Source organism: Carcharhinus amblyrhynchos, chromosome 31, assembly GCF_965287045.1.
Source record: "Carcharhinus amblyrhynchos chromosome 31, sCarAmb.v2.hapA, whole genome shotgun sequence".
NCBI lineage: Eukaryota > Metazoa > Chordata > Chondrichthyes > Carcharhiniformes > Carcharhinidae > Carcharhinus > Carcharhinus amblyrhynchos.
The window spans coordinates 7,815,927-7,829,121 of record NC_137354.1 but is presented as its reverse complement, the minus strand read 5'-3'; the positions used below and the strand labels follow the sequence as shown (position 1 = coordinate 7,829,121).

Here is a 13,195-nt window from a genome sequence, read left to right as displayed (position 1 = left end):
CTGTATGCATTCTATGATTCTACGAATGTGCAAGGTTGGAATTGAACCCGGGTCCCTGGCGTTGTGAGGCAACAGTGCTAACCACTGTGCCACCCATCAGTACACTGATGTGCTTATGAAGTGTGATCACTGTTGTAATGTTGGAAATATGAATCTGCTTCATAATGAAATGGATAGCTAGCTGTAGATCAATAAATGGGGTGGCACAGTGGTAATATTGTTGGGCTGCTAGTCCAGAGATCTGGGCTAACGCTCTGGGGATACGGGGTTCAAATCCCACCAAGGCAGCTGGTGGAATTTCAATTCAATTAATAAATGTGGAACTTGAAGATGGTCTCAGCGATGGTGACCATGAAATTATCACCGATTGTTGCAAAAAAACCCATCTGGTTCCCTTGAGGGAAGGAAATCTGTTGTCCTTTACCCAGCCTGGCCTAGGCGTAACTCAAGACCACAGCAACATGATTGATTTTTAACTGCCCTCTAAGATGTTCAGTTGAAGGGCAATTAGAGACAAACGGGGAAACAAATGCTGGCTTTGTCAGACATATCATGAAAGATTGAAGAAAAAAATGGGTAGACATGAAGAAATGAGTTGTGGAATCTTAGCAATGAAGCATTCAGGGTTTTGGGTCAGCATTTGGAGTGTATTTCTGAAGAAGATGTCAAGGGTACTTGCTGAGATCTCCAGTAAGCATCCAGCCTCAGGACACTGTCTCATTTAGTCTTTGACTTGTGTCTCTACATAAATGTGCATCTTTGAAACTTCCAATTAGATTGTTTTTTGAACCATTTGATACACAGCAAAGTGTTGTGACTGTGCTTACATAGACCAGCCAGTGAGCCATATTCCACACAGCGGGATTCCACAAATATCAACGCAAAAGATGACCACTGATTTTCCTGGTGGTGTAAATCGAGGGTGCGCCATTAGCCAGGATACCAACTCTTTGCAATGCCCTGAAAGACCTATAAAAGACACATGACATAGCTTATTTAGGCATCACAAATAGGCTGCAATGAAGTTGCTGTGAAAATCCCCTAGTCACCACACTCAGGTGCCTGTTCGGGTACACCGAGGGAATATTTAGCACACCCAATGCACCTAACCTGCACATCTTTGGGATGTAACCCACACAGAGACAGGGAGAATGTGCAAACTCCACACAGACAGTGACCCAAGCCGAGAATCGAACGCAGGTTCCTGGTGCTGTGAGGCAGCAGTGCTAACCACTGTGCCACCGTGCCATCCTTGTTTAGCATCATCTCTGGGAGATGACACTTCCAACTGTGCAACACTCCTTCCATAGCGCATTGAACAGTCAGCCAAGATTACATAGAATGACAGAGAACATACATTGCAGAAGCAGCCTGTTTTGTTTGATATCGAGACTAATAATAGACCATGAGGTCAGTGGTAGTAAACCAAATGGAAAACTGTTTACTAACACACTTTAGCACAGTTGGAGCTTGAGTCCAGGGTCACCTGAACTGTTCTCTTAAAGGGGCATGCCCCAATGTACATAAAACAGCCCAATCCAGGTAGCGTTGGTGTTGACACTCTCTATATGAGTTTGTAAATTGTGCATTGGACTTGCACAGAACCATTGATTTGGAGTGAAAACAAGTCACCTTCTATCTGGAGGGACTACCCAAGAAGAAGACATGAGCCTCCTCCTATTCCGTCTATCATATCCCAGCCTTTCTGCATATCTTTCTATTCTTTTTCCCTCTCATATACTCTTCCGGTTGCCTTTTTGAAAGTAGCCATGCTATTTATCTCAGCCACTCGCTGTGGTAACGAGTTCCATGTTCTAACCACTCCGAGAAAAGAGGTTTCTTCAAAATGGATTTAAAGGGACAGTGTCTCAAATCCTCGATAACCTCGGGACTGAGGTGGTGCCGGGTTTCGCATTGTGCGGTTTCTCGGGTTGGTGGCTTTAGCCAGTTAGGGCGCTGTCAAGGGTTGTTCGGAGCATGGGAATGAACTGATGTGCGAGCAACCAAGTGGGAAACTTGTCAACTCCACGGCGGCACAGTGGTTAGCCCTGCTGCCTCACAGCGCCAGGGACCCATGTTCGATCCTGGCTTTGGGCCTCTCTCTGTGTGGAGTTTGCATGTTCTCCCTGTGTCTGTGTGGGTTTCCTCCAGGTGCTCCGGTTTCCTCTCACAGTCCAAAGATTTGTGGATTAGGTTGATTGGTCATGCTCAATTGCCCCTTCGTGTTGGGGGATGAGTGGGTAAATATGTGGGGTTATGGGGATAGGGAGGAATTGTGATCAGTGCAGGCTCGATGGACCGAATGACCTCCTTCTGCACTGTAGGGATTCTATGATTTTGCCACCACAGCGGCTGGCCTGATAGTCCAGGTTAATTATTTCTTATACTACTTAATGAAGATTGATGGACGGCACATCCTAAAAATATTCCTTTTTCAGACAATTTGAGATTTTGGACAGCTGGATTTCCGACATTGGCCTAAATGTTTTGGCCCTGCTCGCTGTGGGAATTGTCACGGGTGGGAGAGTTCGACAGGCAAGTGGAAAGGTGGAAATTTCAGATCATGGGGTGCGTGAAACCAAAAAGCTTCACCCACTCTGCCTGTATTAATAATCATTCATGTCCCCGAGGTTTGAATTCTTACACAAGAAGAAGCAGCCTTTCTACACGCGTGTTTGTGTGTGCCATTCAGCCAATGACAAATCCTGAAGACATGTCACACACATGATTTCAGAAACAAGCACAATGGCAACTGAATGGCCAACCCAACTTCTTATAGATAAACCTTTTCTACAGGCCAAGGGAAACTGCTTTGTGTCAACAGAAAAAGGAAAGTTTCCTCCATGTGCTATTTGTGGTGATCTGTCCATTTGACCGAATGACTCACCTTGAACTGTTAAGAGCTGCATCAGACCGAGATAATATACAGTCACGGTTGTAGTTCTAGATGCCCAGACATTGGATTCAACGACCTGACCCTCTCTCTAAATGACCCATCAGGAGTTGGATGTAAATGTGCAAATATATGAACTAGGAGCAGGGGTAAGGCTTTCGGCCCCTTGAGCTTGCTCTGCCATTCAATAAGGTCATGGCTTATCTGTTTGTTTCAAATTCCACATTCCCATCTACCCCTCATAACTTTTGATTCCCTTGCCTAATAAGAACTTAGCTACCTCCATTTTAAAAATATTCAATGGTCTCGCCTCCATTGCCTTCTGAGGCAAAGAGTTCCAAAGTTGCACAACACTCAAAGAAAAAAATCTCCTCATTTCATCCTAAAAAGGTGACCCCCTAATTTTACAACAGTGAACCCCCAATTCTGGACTCACCCACAAGAGAAAACATCCTTTACACAGCAACCTTGTCAAAACCATTCAGCACCTTTATAAACTTCATCAGATCACCCCCCATTGTTCTGAACTCCAGTGGAAACAAGACCAGTTATTCCAACGTCTCCTCATTATACAACCCATTCATTCCAGCTATCAATCTAATGAACCTCCCCTGAATGTTGGGTCCATTCATTTGTGTGAAGAGACAAGAGGACAGCACTGGTACAAGTTTTAAAATGGTTTTCTTTTATAGAAAAGAACTTAAAGAATTAACATGACAGAAGCAAAAAAAGCGAACTTGGAGACAGGCTTTTCAGCCAGACCCTCTCATCTCAGAACTGAACTGCACTGAACTTGAACTGAACTCACACACTCCAAAACCAAAAATATATTTCAACCCTTATCTCGTTATTGTATGTGTTTTTCGCGTATTGTCGAGAAAAACCTCGCAGCTACTGTTGTGGGAAACTATTGTTTGCCTGCAATGTGTATCCTTCAGGAACGCAGTCAATTTTTAGCTAACCCATCATGCCTGCTGATTCTATATGTTGTCAAATTAGCTACAATTGTTCAGTTTAGCAGAGTTAGTTAAACCACTCCCCCCCCCGCCCCCCCCCCCCCACCAACAGTCTAGCATTTAAATGTAATTGTGCATAGGCAGAAACATCTTAAAATAACGTCTTGGCATAGACTGAAACAAACAGGGCTAAGCATACAAAAGATCCCCCACTGAACTTCCCCCAACGTATGTATATTTCTCCTTAAATAAAGAAACCAAAATCGCACACAGTACTCGAGATGTTGGTGGTGGGGGGGGAGGAATTTTCTGGCCATGCTCACCCCAAAACCAGAAAATCCCATCCAGGGCCAACAAATCTTTCCATGGTTTGGAATTAAATGTTACTAAGGCAATACAGATTGAGTAGATTGTGAGAAACCATTTCCATTGGTCGGGGAATCTAGGACTAGGGGGACTTAACCTAAAAATTGAAATTTGTTGAAAAGAGAAATGTTGTTGAAGTTTTTTGCTTTGCACTCATCAGGACAAATTCAAGAATGCTAAATTTCAAACACTGGCAACAATTTGTACTGTGGGAGAAAAAGATGCTGATTGATTAATGAGTTGACTTGTAAATGGAAGAATTGTAGTCAGACCTTTCCAGAATGAAATCAAGAAACTCCCCTGCACACAGAATTGAACCTGGGTCCCTGGTGCTGTGAGGTAGCAGTGCTAACCAGCGTGCCATCCCTGTTCCCATGTTTCTGTGGTCGATGAGAGACACCGTTGCTACATGATAATGATGGGGTTTGGGAACCGTCACCCTGCATGCACGCACACACACACGGACCCGGGGATTTTTTTTATGTGTGTTTACAGCCAGTTTCTTTCGAGGGACAAAGGCTTCCCAACTCGGAGTGGTGAGAACTGGACCCCATCCAGGCTGCTCTGGTTCAACCCAGTTCCGAGTCCTTTTGAATTAAGAATTCAGTTCAGTGCTCCCTCTAAGTTCAGCATTCATTGAAAGCTAAACGAGGACAATTGAGTTTGTTTTTTTAATCATTCAGCTTATGTGTCTCTTGGCATGTGTGTGAAATGGACTGGAGTCTGTCGGAAATACAGAGAGTGAAACTAACAAGCAGAGGAAACAGGAAAAACACGACACGGCACTATTTGATTTGATTTATTATTGTCGCATGTATTAACATACAGTGAGCAGTATTGTTTCTTGCGTACTATACAAAGCATACTGTTCATAGGGAAGGAGAGGAGAGTGTGCAGAATGTAGTGTTACAGTCATAGCTAGGGTGTAGAGAAAGATCAACTTCATGTGAGGTTGGTCCTTTCAAAAGTCTGACGGCAGCAAGGAAGAAGCTGTTCTTGAGTTGGCTGGTACGTGACCTCAGACTTTTGTATCTTTTTCCCGATGGAAGAAGGTGGAAGAGAGAATGTCCGGGCTGTGTGGGGTCCTTAATTATACTGGCTACTTTTCTGAGGCAGTGGGAAGTGTAGACAGAGTCAATGGATGGGAGGCTGGAATGATACAGACACTAGGAGGCCATTTAGCTCATCGTGTCTTTTCCAGTCCCTGGAAAGAGCTATCCAATTAATCCCATTTCTTTGCCCTTAATGTGGCAAGTTGACAGGCCACTGGCTTGTCGCCTGCCCCTCGTCGCATTGTCCCTGGCCTCTGCTGTTGTTCAACTCTTGAGGTGGCCTTTCGGATTCCTGACTGACCATCCAAGCAGAATAACGCTGTAATTCATCCCACCTGTTCCTTTTGTCCCGAGAGCAAAGCCCCCGCCGCCTCCTCCCTCCCACCTCAATGGAGCCACTGACCTTGCGAGCAGTAGCCGGGTGGACGCCACAGCGAGTCGCTGACCATCTGTTAACCTGAATGAGACCTGCGGAGGAGGGACTGGCAGCCTTGCCCCGGCACAGAGGATTGGCTGTGGCGAGGCAAACAGTTTGACGGACGGTGGTCGTGCTGCTCTGGAGCGCGGGATGGATGTAGGTCGCCTCTCAGTTTGGGAAGATGCGACGGACTAGGGACTGAAACTGGAAGGAAATGCTTCGGTCTCTGGGAGTTAACTGCTCGCACTTTTGATCTGAAGGCAGTAATTAGAGGTGGCTCTGTTGTAGCCTAAACAGATGCTGTATTGATAGCAGTGCTTGCAGATGCTGGCAAACTGGACAGCAACAGGTCTGGCGACCCGCAGGAAGCCTGGGACTGAGGTAAGGGAGGGGTGTCTGTGCCTTAGACACCACCAGTTCCGTGGGCCACAGGAAGCCCCCATTAATCTTCAGGCAGGACAATGCAAACAATGCTAAATTGGTCATTTCTCAGCGTGTATTTGCCTCGGCCTTGGGCTCTCGGCTGTGTAATCTGCAACTAGACAGAACTGGCTTTCCGTCAACAGCAGAGAAAATCCGAGAGCATTGTCTCATTAGGCAGCAATAAGAGGGATTAAAGAACAAGAAGTGTCGAGTTCCTGTAGGGACGGCTCTGTTGAGTGCAGACAGTGCACTCAGCAAACAGAACGCCGGGCTGACTAATGAGCGAAAAATTGCCGCTCGCTGTTCAGTTCAGCTGAAGAAAAGGTTTGCATATCGAAACCTAATCACTCCTCTCAGATACAAGTGTTTCACACGCACACGGAGCTGCTTTGAGGGGGTAAAAAAAAATTCTTTTTCGCGCAAGGAAGTGGTTGGGGATTTGGAATGCACTGCCTACAGTACAGGTAGTTTCAATCCAGGCATTTACGAGGGTAGAATAGAAACAATGGGGTGGTACAGTGGTTAGCACTGCCGCCTCACAACGCGAGGGACCCGGGTTCAATTCTGGCCTTGGGTCACTGTCTGTGTGGAGTTTGCACACTCTCCTCGTGTCTGCGTGGGTTTCCTCTGGGTGCTCTGGTTTCCTCCCACAGTCCAAAGATGTGTGGGATGTGTGGATTGGCACATACTATATTAGTGTAAGGGTGGGTAAATGTATGAGGTTGCGGGGATAGGGTCTGGGTGGGATTGCTATCGGTGCAGGCTCGATGGGCCAAATGGCCTCCTTCTGCACCACAGGGATTCTATGATTCTATTCTATGCTTATTTTCTCCTCCTAGAAATCTGGAGACATTCTCACTTTATTAAAGGATAGTGTGGAAATGCACATCATTGTAATTGTTGTGTAATCATATTTATTTTGGAGAGAGCAGGGCGGTGGCAGACACCGGGTGGGGCAATAGACTTTATGATGCTGGTAGTTGAACAGGTTTTGTGTTTTTTTTAAATCCGTGGACCAGCAGGTAGCATTACTCATCTCTCACCTCTGAATCAGAGCGGTTGTGGGTTCAAGTTGCCTCTCCAGACAGCGATGAGGCTTCCCCCTCCCCACCAGTGTGTAGTGCGGTGATCCCATAGAACATAGAACACTACAGCACAAACAGGCCCTTCAGCCCATAAGTTGCGCTGATCATAACCCTACCTACCAGGCCTATCTATAACCTCAATCCCATTAAATCCCATGTAATCATCCAGAAGTCTCTTAAAAGACCCCAAGGAGTTCGCCTCCACCACCACCGACAGCAGCTGATTCCACTCACTCACCACCCTCTGGGTGAAAAACTTAACCCTGACATCTCCTCTGTACCTACTCCCCAGCACTTTAAACCTGTGTCCTCTCGTAGCGACCATTTCAGCCCTGGGAAATAGCCTCCGAGAATCACCCTATCTATACCTCTCAACATCTTATAAACCTCTATCAGGTCGCCTCTCAACCTTCATCTCTCAGGGAGAAAAGACCTAGCTCCCTCAACCGATCCTCATAAGGCATGCCACCCAATCCAGGCAACATCCTTGTAAATCTCCTCTGCACCCTTTCAATAGCTTCCACATCCTTCTTGTAGTGAGGCGACCAGAACTGCGCATAGTACTCCAAGTGGGATCTTAGGCTAGTACACCATATGCCTTCTTGACCACATCCTCCACCTGTATGGCCAATTTAAGACCAATGGACCCGGACCCCAAGGTCCTTCTGCTCCTCAACACTGCTAAGAGTCCCACCCTTGATATTATACTCCTTCATCCCACTGGACCTGCCAAAATGGACCACTACACATTTATCCACTTTGAAGTCCATCTGCCACTTCTCCACCCAGTCTTGCATCCTATCTATGTCTTGCTGCAACTTCTGACATCCCTCCAGACTATCCACAACACCACCAACCTTTGTGTCATCGGCAAACTTACCAACCCATCCCTCCACTTCCTCATCCAGGTCATTTATGAAAATGACAAACAGCAAGGGTCCTAGAACAGATCCCTGGGGCACTCCACTGGTGACCGACTTCTATGCAGAAAAAAACCCATCCACAATCAGTCGCTGCCTTCTGCAGGCAAGCCAGTTCTGGATCCACAAGGCAACAGCTCCTTGGATCCCATGCCCTCTCACTTTCTCAAGAAGTCTTGCATGGGGGACCTTATCAAATGCCTTGCTGAAGTCCATGTAAACCACATCCACCGCCCTTCCTTCGTCAATGCGTTTAGTCACATTTTCAAAGAAAGCAACTAGGCTCGTAAGGCATGACTTGCCCTTGACAAAGCCATGCTGACTATTTCTGATCATACTAAACTTCTCTAAATGTTCATAAATCGTATCCCTCAGTATCCTCTCCACCAACTTACCAACCACTGAGGTCAGACTCACCGGTCGGTAATTTCCTGGGCTATCCCCGTTCCCTTTCTTGAAAAAAGGAACTACATCTGTAATCCTCCAATCCTCCAGAACCTCTCCCGTCTCCATTGATGATGCAAAGATCATCGCCAGAGGCTCTGCAATCTCTTCCCTCGCCTCCCACAGCCACCTGGGGTACATCCCATCTGGTCCTGGCAACTTATCTATCTTGATAGAATTTAAAAGTTCCAACACATCCTCTTTCTTAACATCCACATACTCAATCTTTTCAGCCCGCCACAAACCTGCAGTACAACCTCCCAGATTATTTTCCACCATGAATACCGTGGCAAAGTATTCATTGAGCACCTCTGCCATTTCTTCCAGTTCTACACAGACTTTTCCCCCTTCACCTTTTATAGGTCCTATTCCTTCACATCTCATCTTTTTACTCTTCACATATTTGTAGAACGCCTTGGGGTTCTCCTTAATCTCCTTAATCTTTTGGAAGTGAAATTAAACTGGTGTGTGTTAAAGATCTGGTGAAACTATTTTGAAGGGGAGTTCTCCCCACTCTCCTCGCCAATATTTATTCCTTTAGCAACGTGACTAAAGCTGGTCATCATCTGGTTGCTGTTGTGGGAGCTTGCTGTGCGACAATTGGCTGTGGTGTTTCTTACGTTGCACTGCAAAAAAAAATCCCCAAGTGCTTCTTTATTGTAAAGGATGTTCGAAGTTGCAAGAGGTGCCACTGTCAATGCAAGTTTTTCCATCTGCCTTTCCATGTGCCAATCTTTCCATCTACATTATGGAAATACATCTCGCCGAACTCTATCATCTCAATCATTCGAATGGATGAATGGTCAGAATTTGGCAATGCGGCTTTGCAATCTGATATTGGCAAACAGTTTGCAAGCCCCATTCCTACTTCAGAGTTACTTCCTGCTATTGCTGCCCCACTGCAGGGCACTACAGGTTCTGCTAATATATATGTATGTGTGTGCATTTCTACATATATGTGTGTATTTGTGCGTGTGTGTGTGTGTGTGTGTGTGCGCTGAAGTGTGTATATATGTGTGTGGTTATGTGTGCCTGTGTACGTGTATATGTGCATGTGTGTGTATATATGTGCATGCATGTTTATACATGTGTACGTGGGTGTGTGTATGTGTGTGTCTGTATATATGTGTACATGTGTGTATGTGCATGTGTGTGTATGCGTGTGTATGTATGTGTATATATATGTGCATGTGTGTTTATATATGTGTACGTGGATGTGTGTGTGTATATAAGTGTATGTGTATATGTGCATGTGTGTGTGTATGTGTATGTGTGTATGTGTATATGTGCATGTGTGTGTATATATGTGCATGTGTGTGCATATATGTGCATGTGTGTTTATATATGTGTATGTGGGTGTGCGTATGTGTGTGTATATATATGTGTGTGTGTGTGTGTGTGTGTTTCCTATGATGCGGTGTCGCTGGCCAGGCCAGCATTGATTGCCTGCCCCAATCTGCCTTTCAGAAGGTGGTATGAGTTGTTGTCTTACACCACATGGACTGCAGCGATGTATCAATGCGTCCCATAGATGGTACACATGGCTGCCACTGTGCGTTGGCAGTGGAGGGGATGAATGTTTGTGGAAGGGCTACCTATCAAACGGGCTTCTTTGTCCTGGGTGGTGTCGAGCTTCTGGTTAGAGTTGTATTCATCCAGGTGAGTGGAGAGTAAGGGTCATAGTTTGAGGAATAGGGATAAACATTTTAGGGCTGAGGTGAGGGGAAATTTCTTCACCCAGAGGGTGGTGAATGTGTGGACTTCAAAAACAGAGTGTAGTTGAGGCCAAAATGTTATGTGATTTCAAGAAAATAAATAGATATAGCTCTTGGAGCTAAAGAGTTGTGGGAGAAAGGGGGAATCAGGATATTGAATTTGATGAGCAGCCATAATCAAAATGAATGGTGGAGCAGGCTTGAAGGGCCGAATGGCCTACACCTTCTTCTTATTTCTATGTAAGAGACTCAATAATGGCATCAAAAACTCAGCTGTAAAGAAAGCACCTTTCAGTCAATAGGTTTTGATTCACTTTAAAGAGTAGAGGAACATCATAAAAGGTTTACCAGGATATTGTTTGGAGGATATTAGCTATGAGGAGAGGTTGGACAAATTTGGTTTGTTCTCACTCAAATTTCAAAGGCTAAGGGGCGACAAGATAGAAGTTTACAAAATTGTGAGAGGCATGGATAGAATGGATAGTTGTAATTTTTTTCCCAGGGTGAAAATGTCAATTACTAGGGGACATAGTTTAAAGATGTGAGAGGCAAGTTTTTTTACAGAGGGTGACGAGTGCCTGAATGCGCTGCCAGAGGAGAATCAGATACAATAGCAATGTTTAAGAGGAATCTTGACAGATACATGGATAGACGTGGTGGCACAGTGGGTCTCAAATCAACCATGATCTAACTGAAGGAGGAGACAGACTTCTTGGGCTGAATGGTCTCCTCCAGTTATTACGTTCCAATAAGCTAGAAGCCTAGCCAAGATTCTGCGAGGAAAACGGCAATGATGTAGACAGAGAAGTGACATGCATTTATGTAGCACCTTTCGGATAGTTGGTCTTGTCGGTGTTCCAACAGCACATGGACTGCAGCGGTTCGAAAAGGTGGCACACCACCACCTTCTCAAGGGCAATTAGCGATGGGCAATAAATACCAGATTAGCCAGCGATGCCCACATCCCATAATATCGGTCAGCATGGTGGCACAGTGGTTAGCACTGCTGCCTCACAGCTCCAGGAACATGGGTTCAATTCCTGGTTTGGATCACTGTCTGTGTGGAGTTTGCACATTCTCCCCGTGTCTGCATGGGTTTCCTCCGGGTGCCCCGGTTTCCTCCCACAGCCCAAAGATGTGCGAGTTAAGTGGATTGGCCATGCTAAATTGCCCCTTAGTGTCCCGGGATGCATTGGTTAGCGGGATTATATGGGTTAGAGGGTAAATATATGGGGTTACTGGAATAGGGCCTCCTGGGATTGTTGTTGGTGCAGACTTGATGGGCTGAATGGCCTCCTTCTGCACTGTAGGGATTCTCTAAACAAATGCTTCTTAAAAATCTGACAGCCAATGGATTATTTTTTGACGTGAAGTCCTGGTTGTTATGTTGGTACAGCAAGATCCCACAAACAATGACTGCCTAATCTGATTTCATTGAGGAATTAATGAAATCCTCTTCCAAAACAAATGCTGTGAGGTCCTTTGGAGCCTTATGAAGAGGCAGGTTTGATTGAATACTTCAACTGGCGCCACCAACAGCATAGCACTCCCCTGGCATTGCCAGCCAAGATTAGGAAAGAAGAACTTGCATTGATGTAGTGCCTGTCACATCAGCAGGGCACCATCGCAACATGCTTTTGCAGCCAATGGAGTCACTGTTATAATGAGGCAAACATGGAACCCAATTTTCACAGAGGAAGATCCCACAAGCAGAGAATTGTGCCAATGGCCAGAGAACCGGTTGGTTTATGGATAAATAGTGGGCAGGGCACAGGGGTGGGATTGGGGGTGTGGTGTCAGGGGAACTCACTGCCCTCTTTCTCTTTGAAATAGTGCCCCGGAATCTTTTCCTCCCACCTGAGAGGGCAGATGGGATGAAAAGAGTCCTCAGACGGGAGAGAAATAAATGCAAAAATGATGGGAGGCTGGTGTAGGCAGATGGCGCAGTAAGGGTTAGAATGGATGAGTCGCATGGCTACTTAACACTCAGAAACCAACAGGTTCAATTCCCCTGAAATCACGGTATTCGGTCAATGTGTTCGTAGAATCATAGAATCCTACAGTACAGAAGGAGGCCATTCAGCCCACTGAGACTGCACCAACCACAATCCTACCCAGGCCCTATCACCATAACCCCATGCATTTACCCTAGCTAGTCCCCCTGACTCTAAGAGACAATTTAGCATGGCCAATCCACCTAACTTTGGACTTAGGGAGGAAACCGGAGCACCCGGAAGAAACCCACGCAGACATGGGGGGAACGTGCAAACTCCACACAGACAGTGACCCGAGCTGGGAATTGAACCTGGGCCCCTGGCACTGTGAGGCAGCAGTGCTAATCACTGTGCCAGCATGCTGCCCTCATCTTACCCATGCATTGGTACACCAGGCTCCAACAGGGCAGGATCCTGCAGGCCTCGTGGGCACCCCTGGGTTTCTCCATTCTGAAACCGCAAGGCTTCATCTTCGAATGTTCTGCTCCCCATTGCATCCCGGGAACCCCTGATTGGGAGTTCCATTGGGAAAGCTTGGAGAGCCTTAAGCTGAGTTTTTGACTTGTACGCGCTTCCGACAGCCACAGCCTCACAATGTGGGCACAGCTTTCAACCTGTGGCTTAACAACTGTTTATTGGCAGCCCTGTGTTGGGCACACCTGGCCCCGGTCACCTGGTGGGTGTCCTTACAATTGGTTTGTAAGTGCTGGTGAGAGGAAGTCCATTCCTTTGGACCAGTGGGTATCGTAGCATTCCGCACGCGTGCTTTAGATTGGTAAAATTGTACCCGTGCTGTCCTGTAATGTACACGTTGATATAGTGTGCATGTATCTTGGCGCATTGCCCGGGATTCCAGCAATGCAATTCCTGGCACAGCAATGATGACCTGATAATAGGGAGTATTTATTCGCATTACTAAATATTTACTC

The 13,195-nt window shown here is 46.1% G+C and overlaps 1 protein-coding gene across 7 annotated transcripts in view; it reads left to right on the top strand.

Moving 5' to 3' along the window:
- The window catches only part of LOC145360525 (PH and SEC7 domain-containing protein 1-like), a 184,143-nt gene that overhangs the window by 31,126 nt on the left and 139,822 nt on the right, over nucleotides 1–13,195 (top strand). For 3 of the 7 annotated variants that reach the window (XM_080215787.1, XM_080215783.1, XM_080215784.1), the window contains exon 1: nucleotides 5,031–6,066. The exons of the other annotated variants lie outside the window; for them this stretch is intronic. The gene's annotated coding sequence lies outside the window, so the exon portion shown is untranslated. Of the gene's footprint in view, nucleotides 1–5,030; nucleotides 6,067–13,195 lie in introns of those variants that run through there. 7 annotated transcript variants of the gene reach the window in all.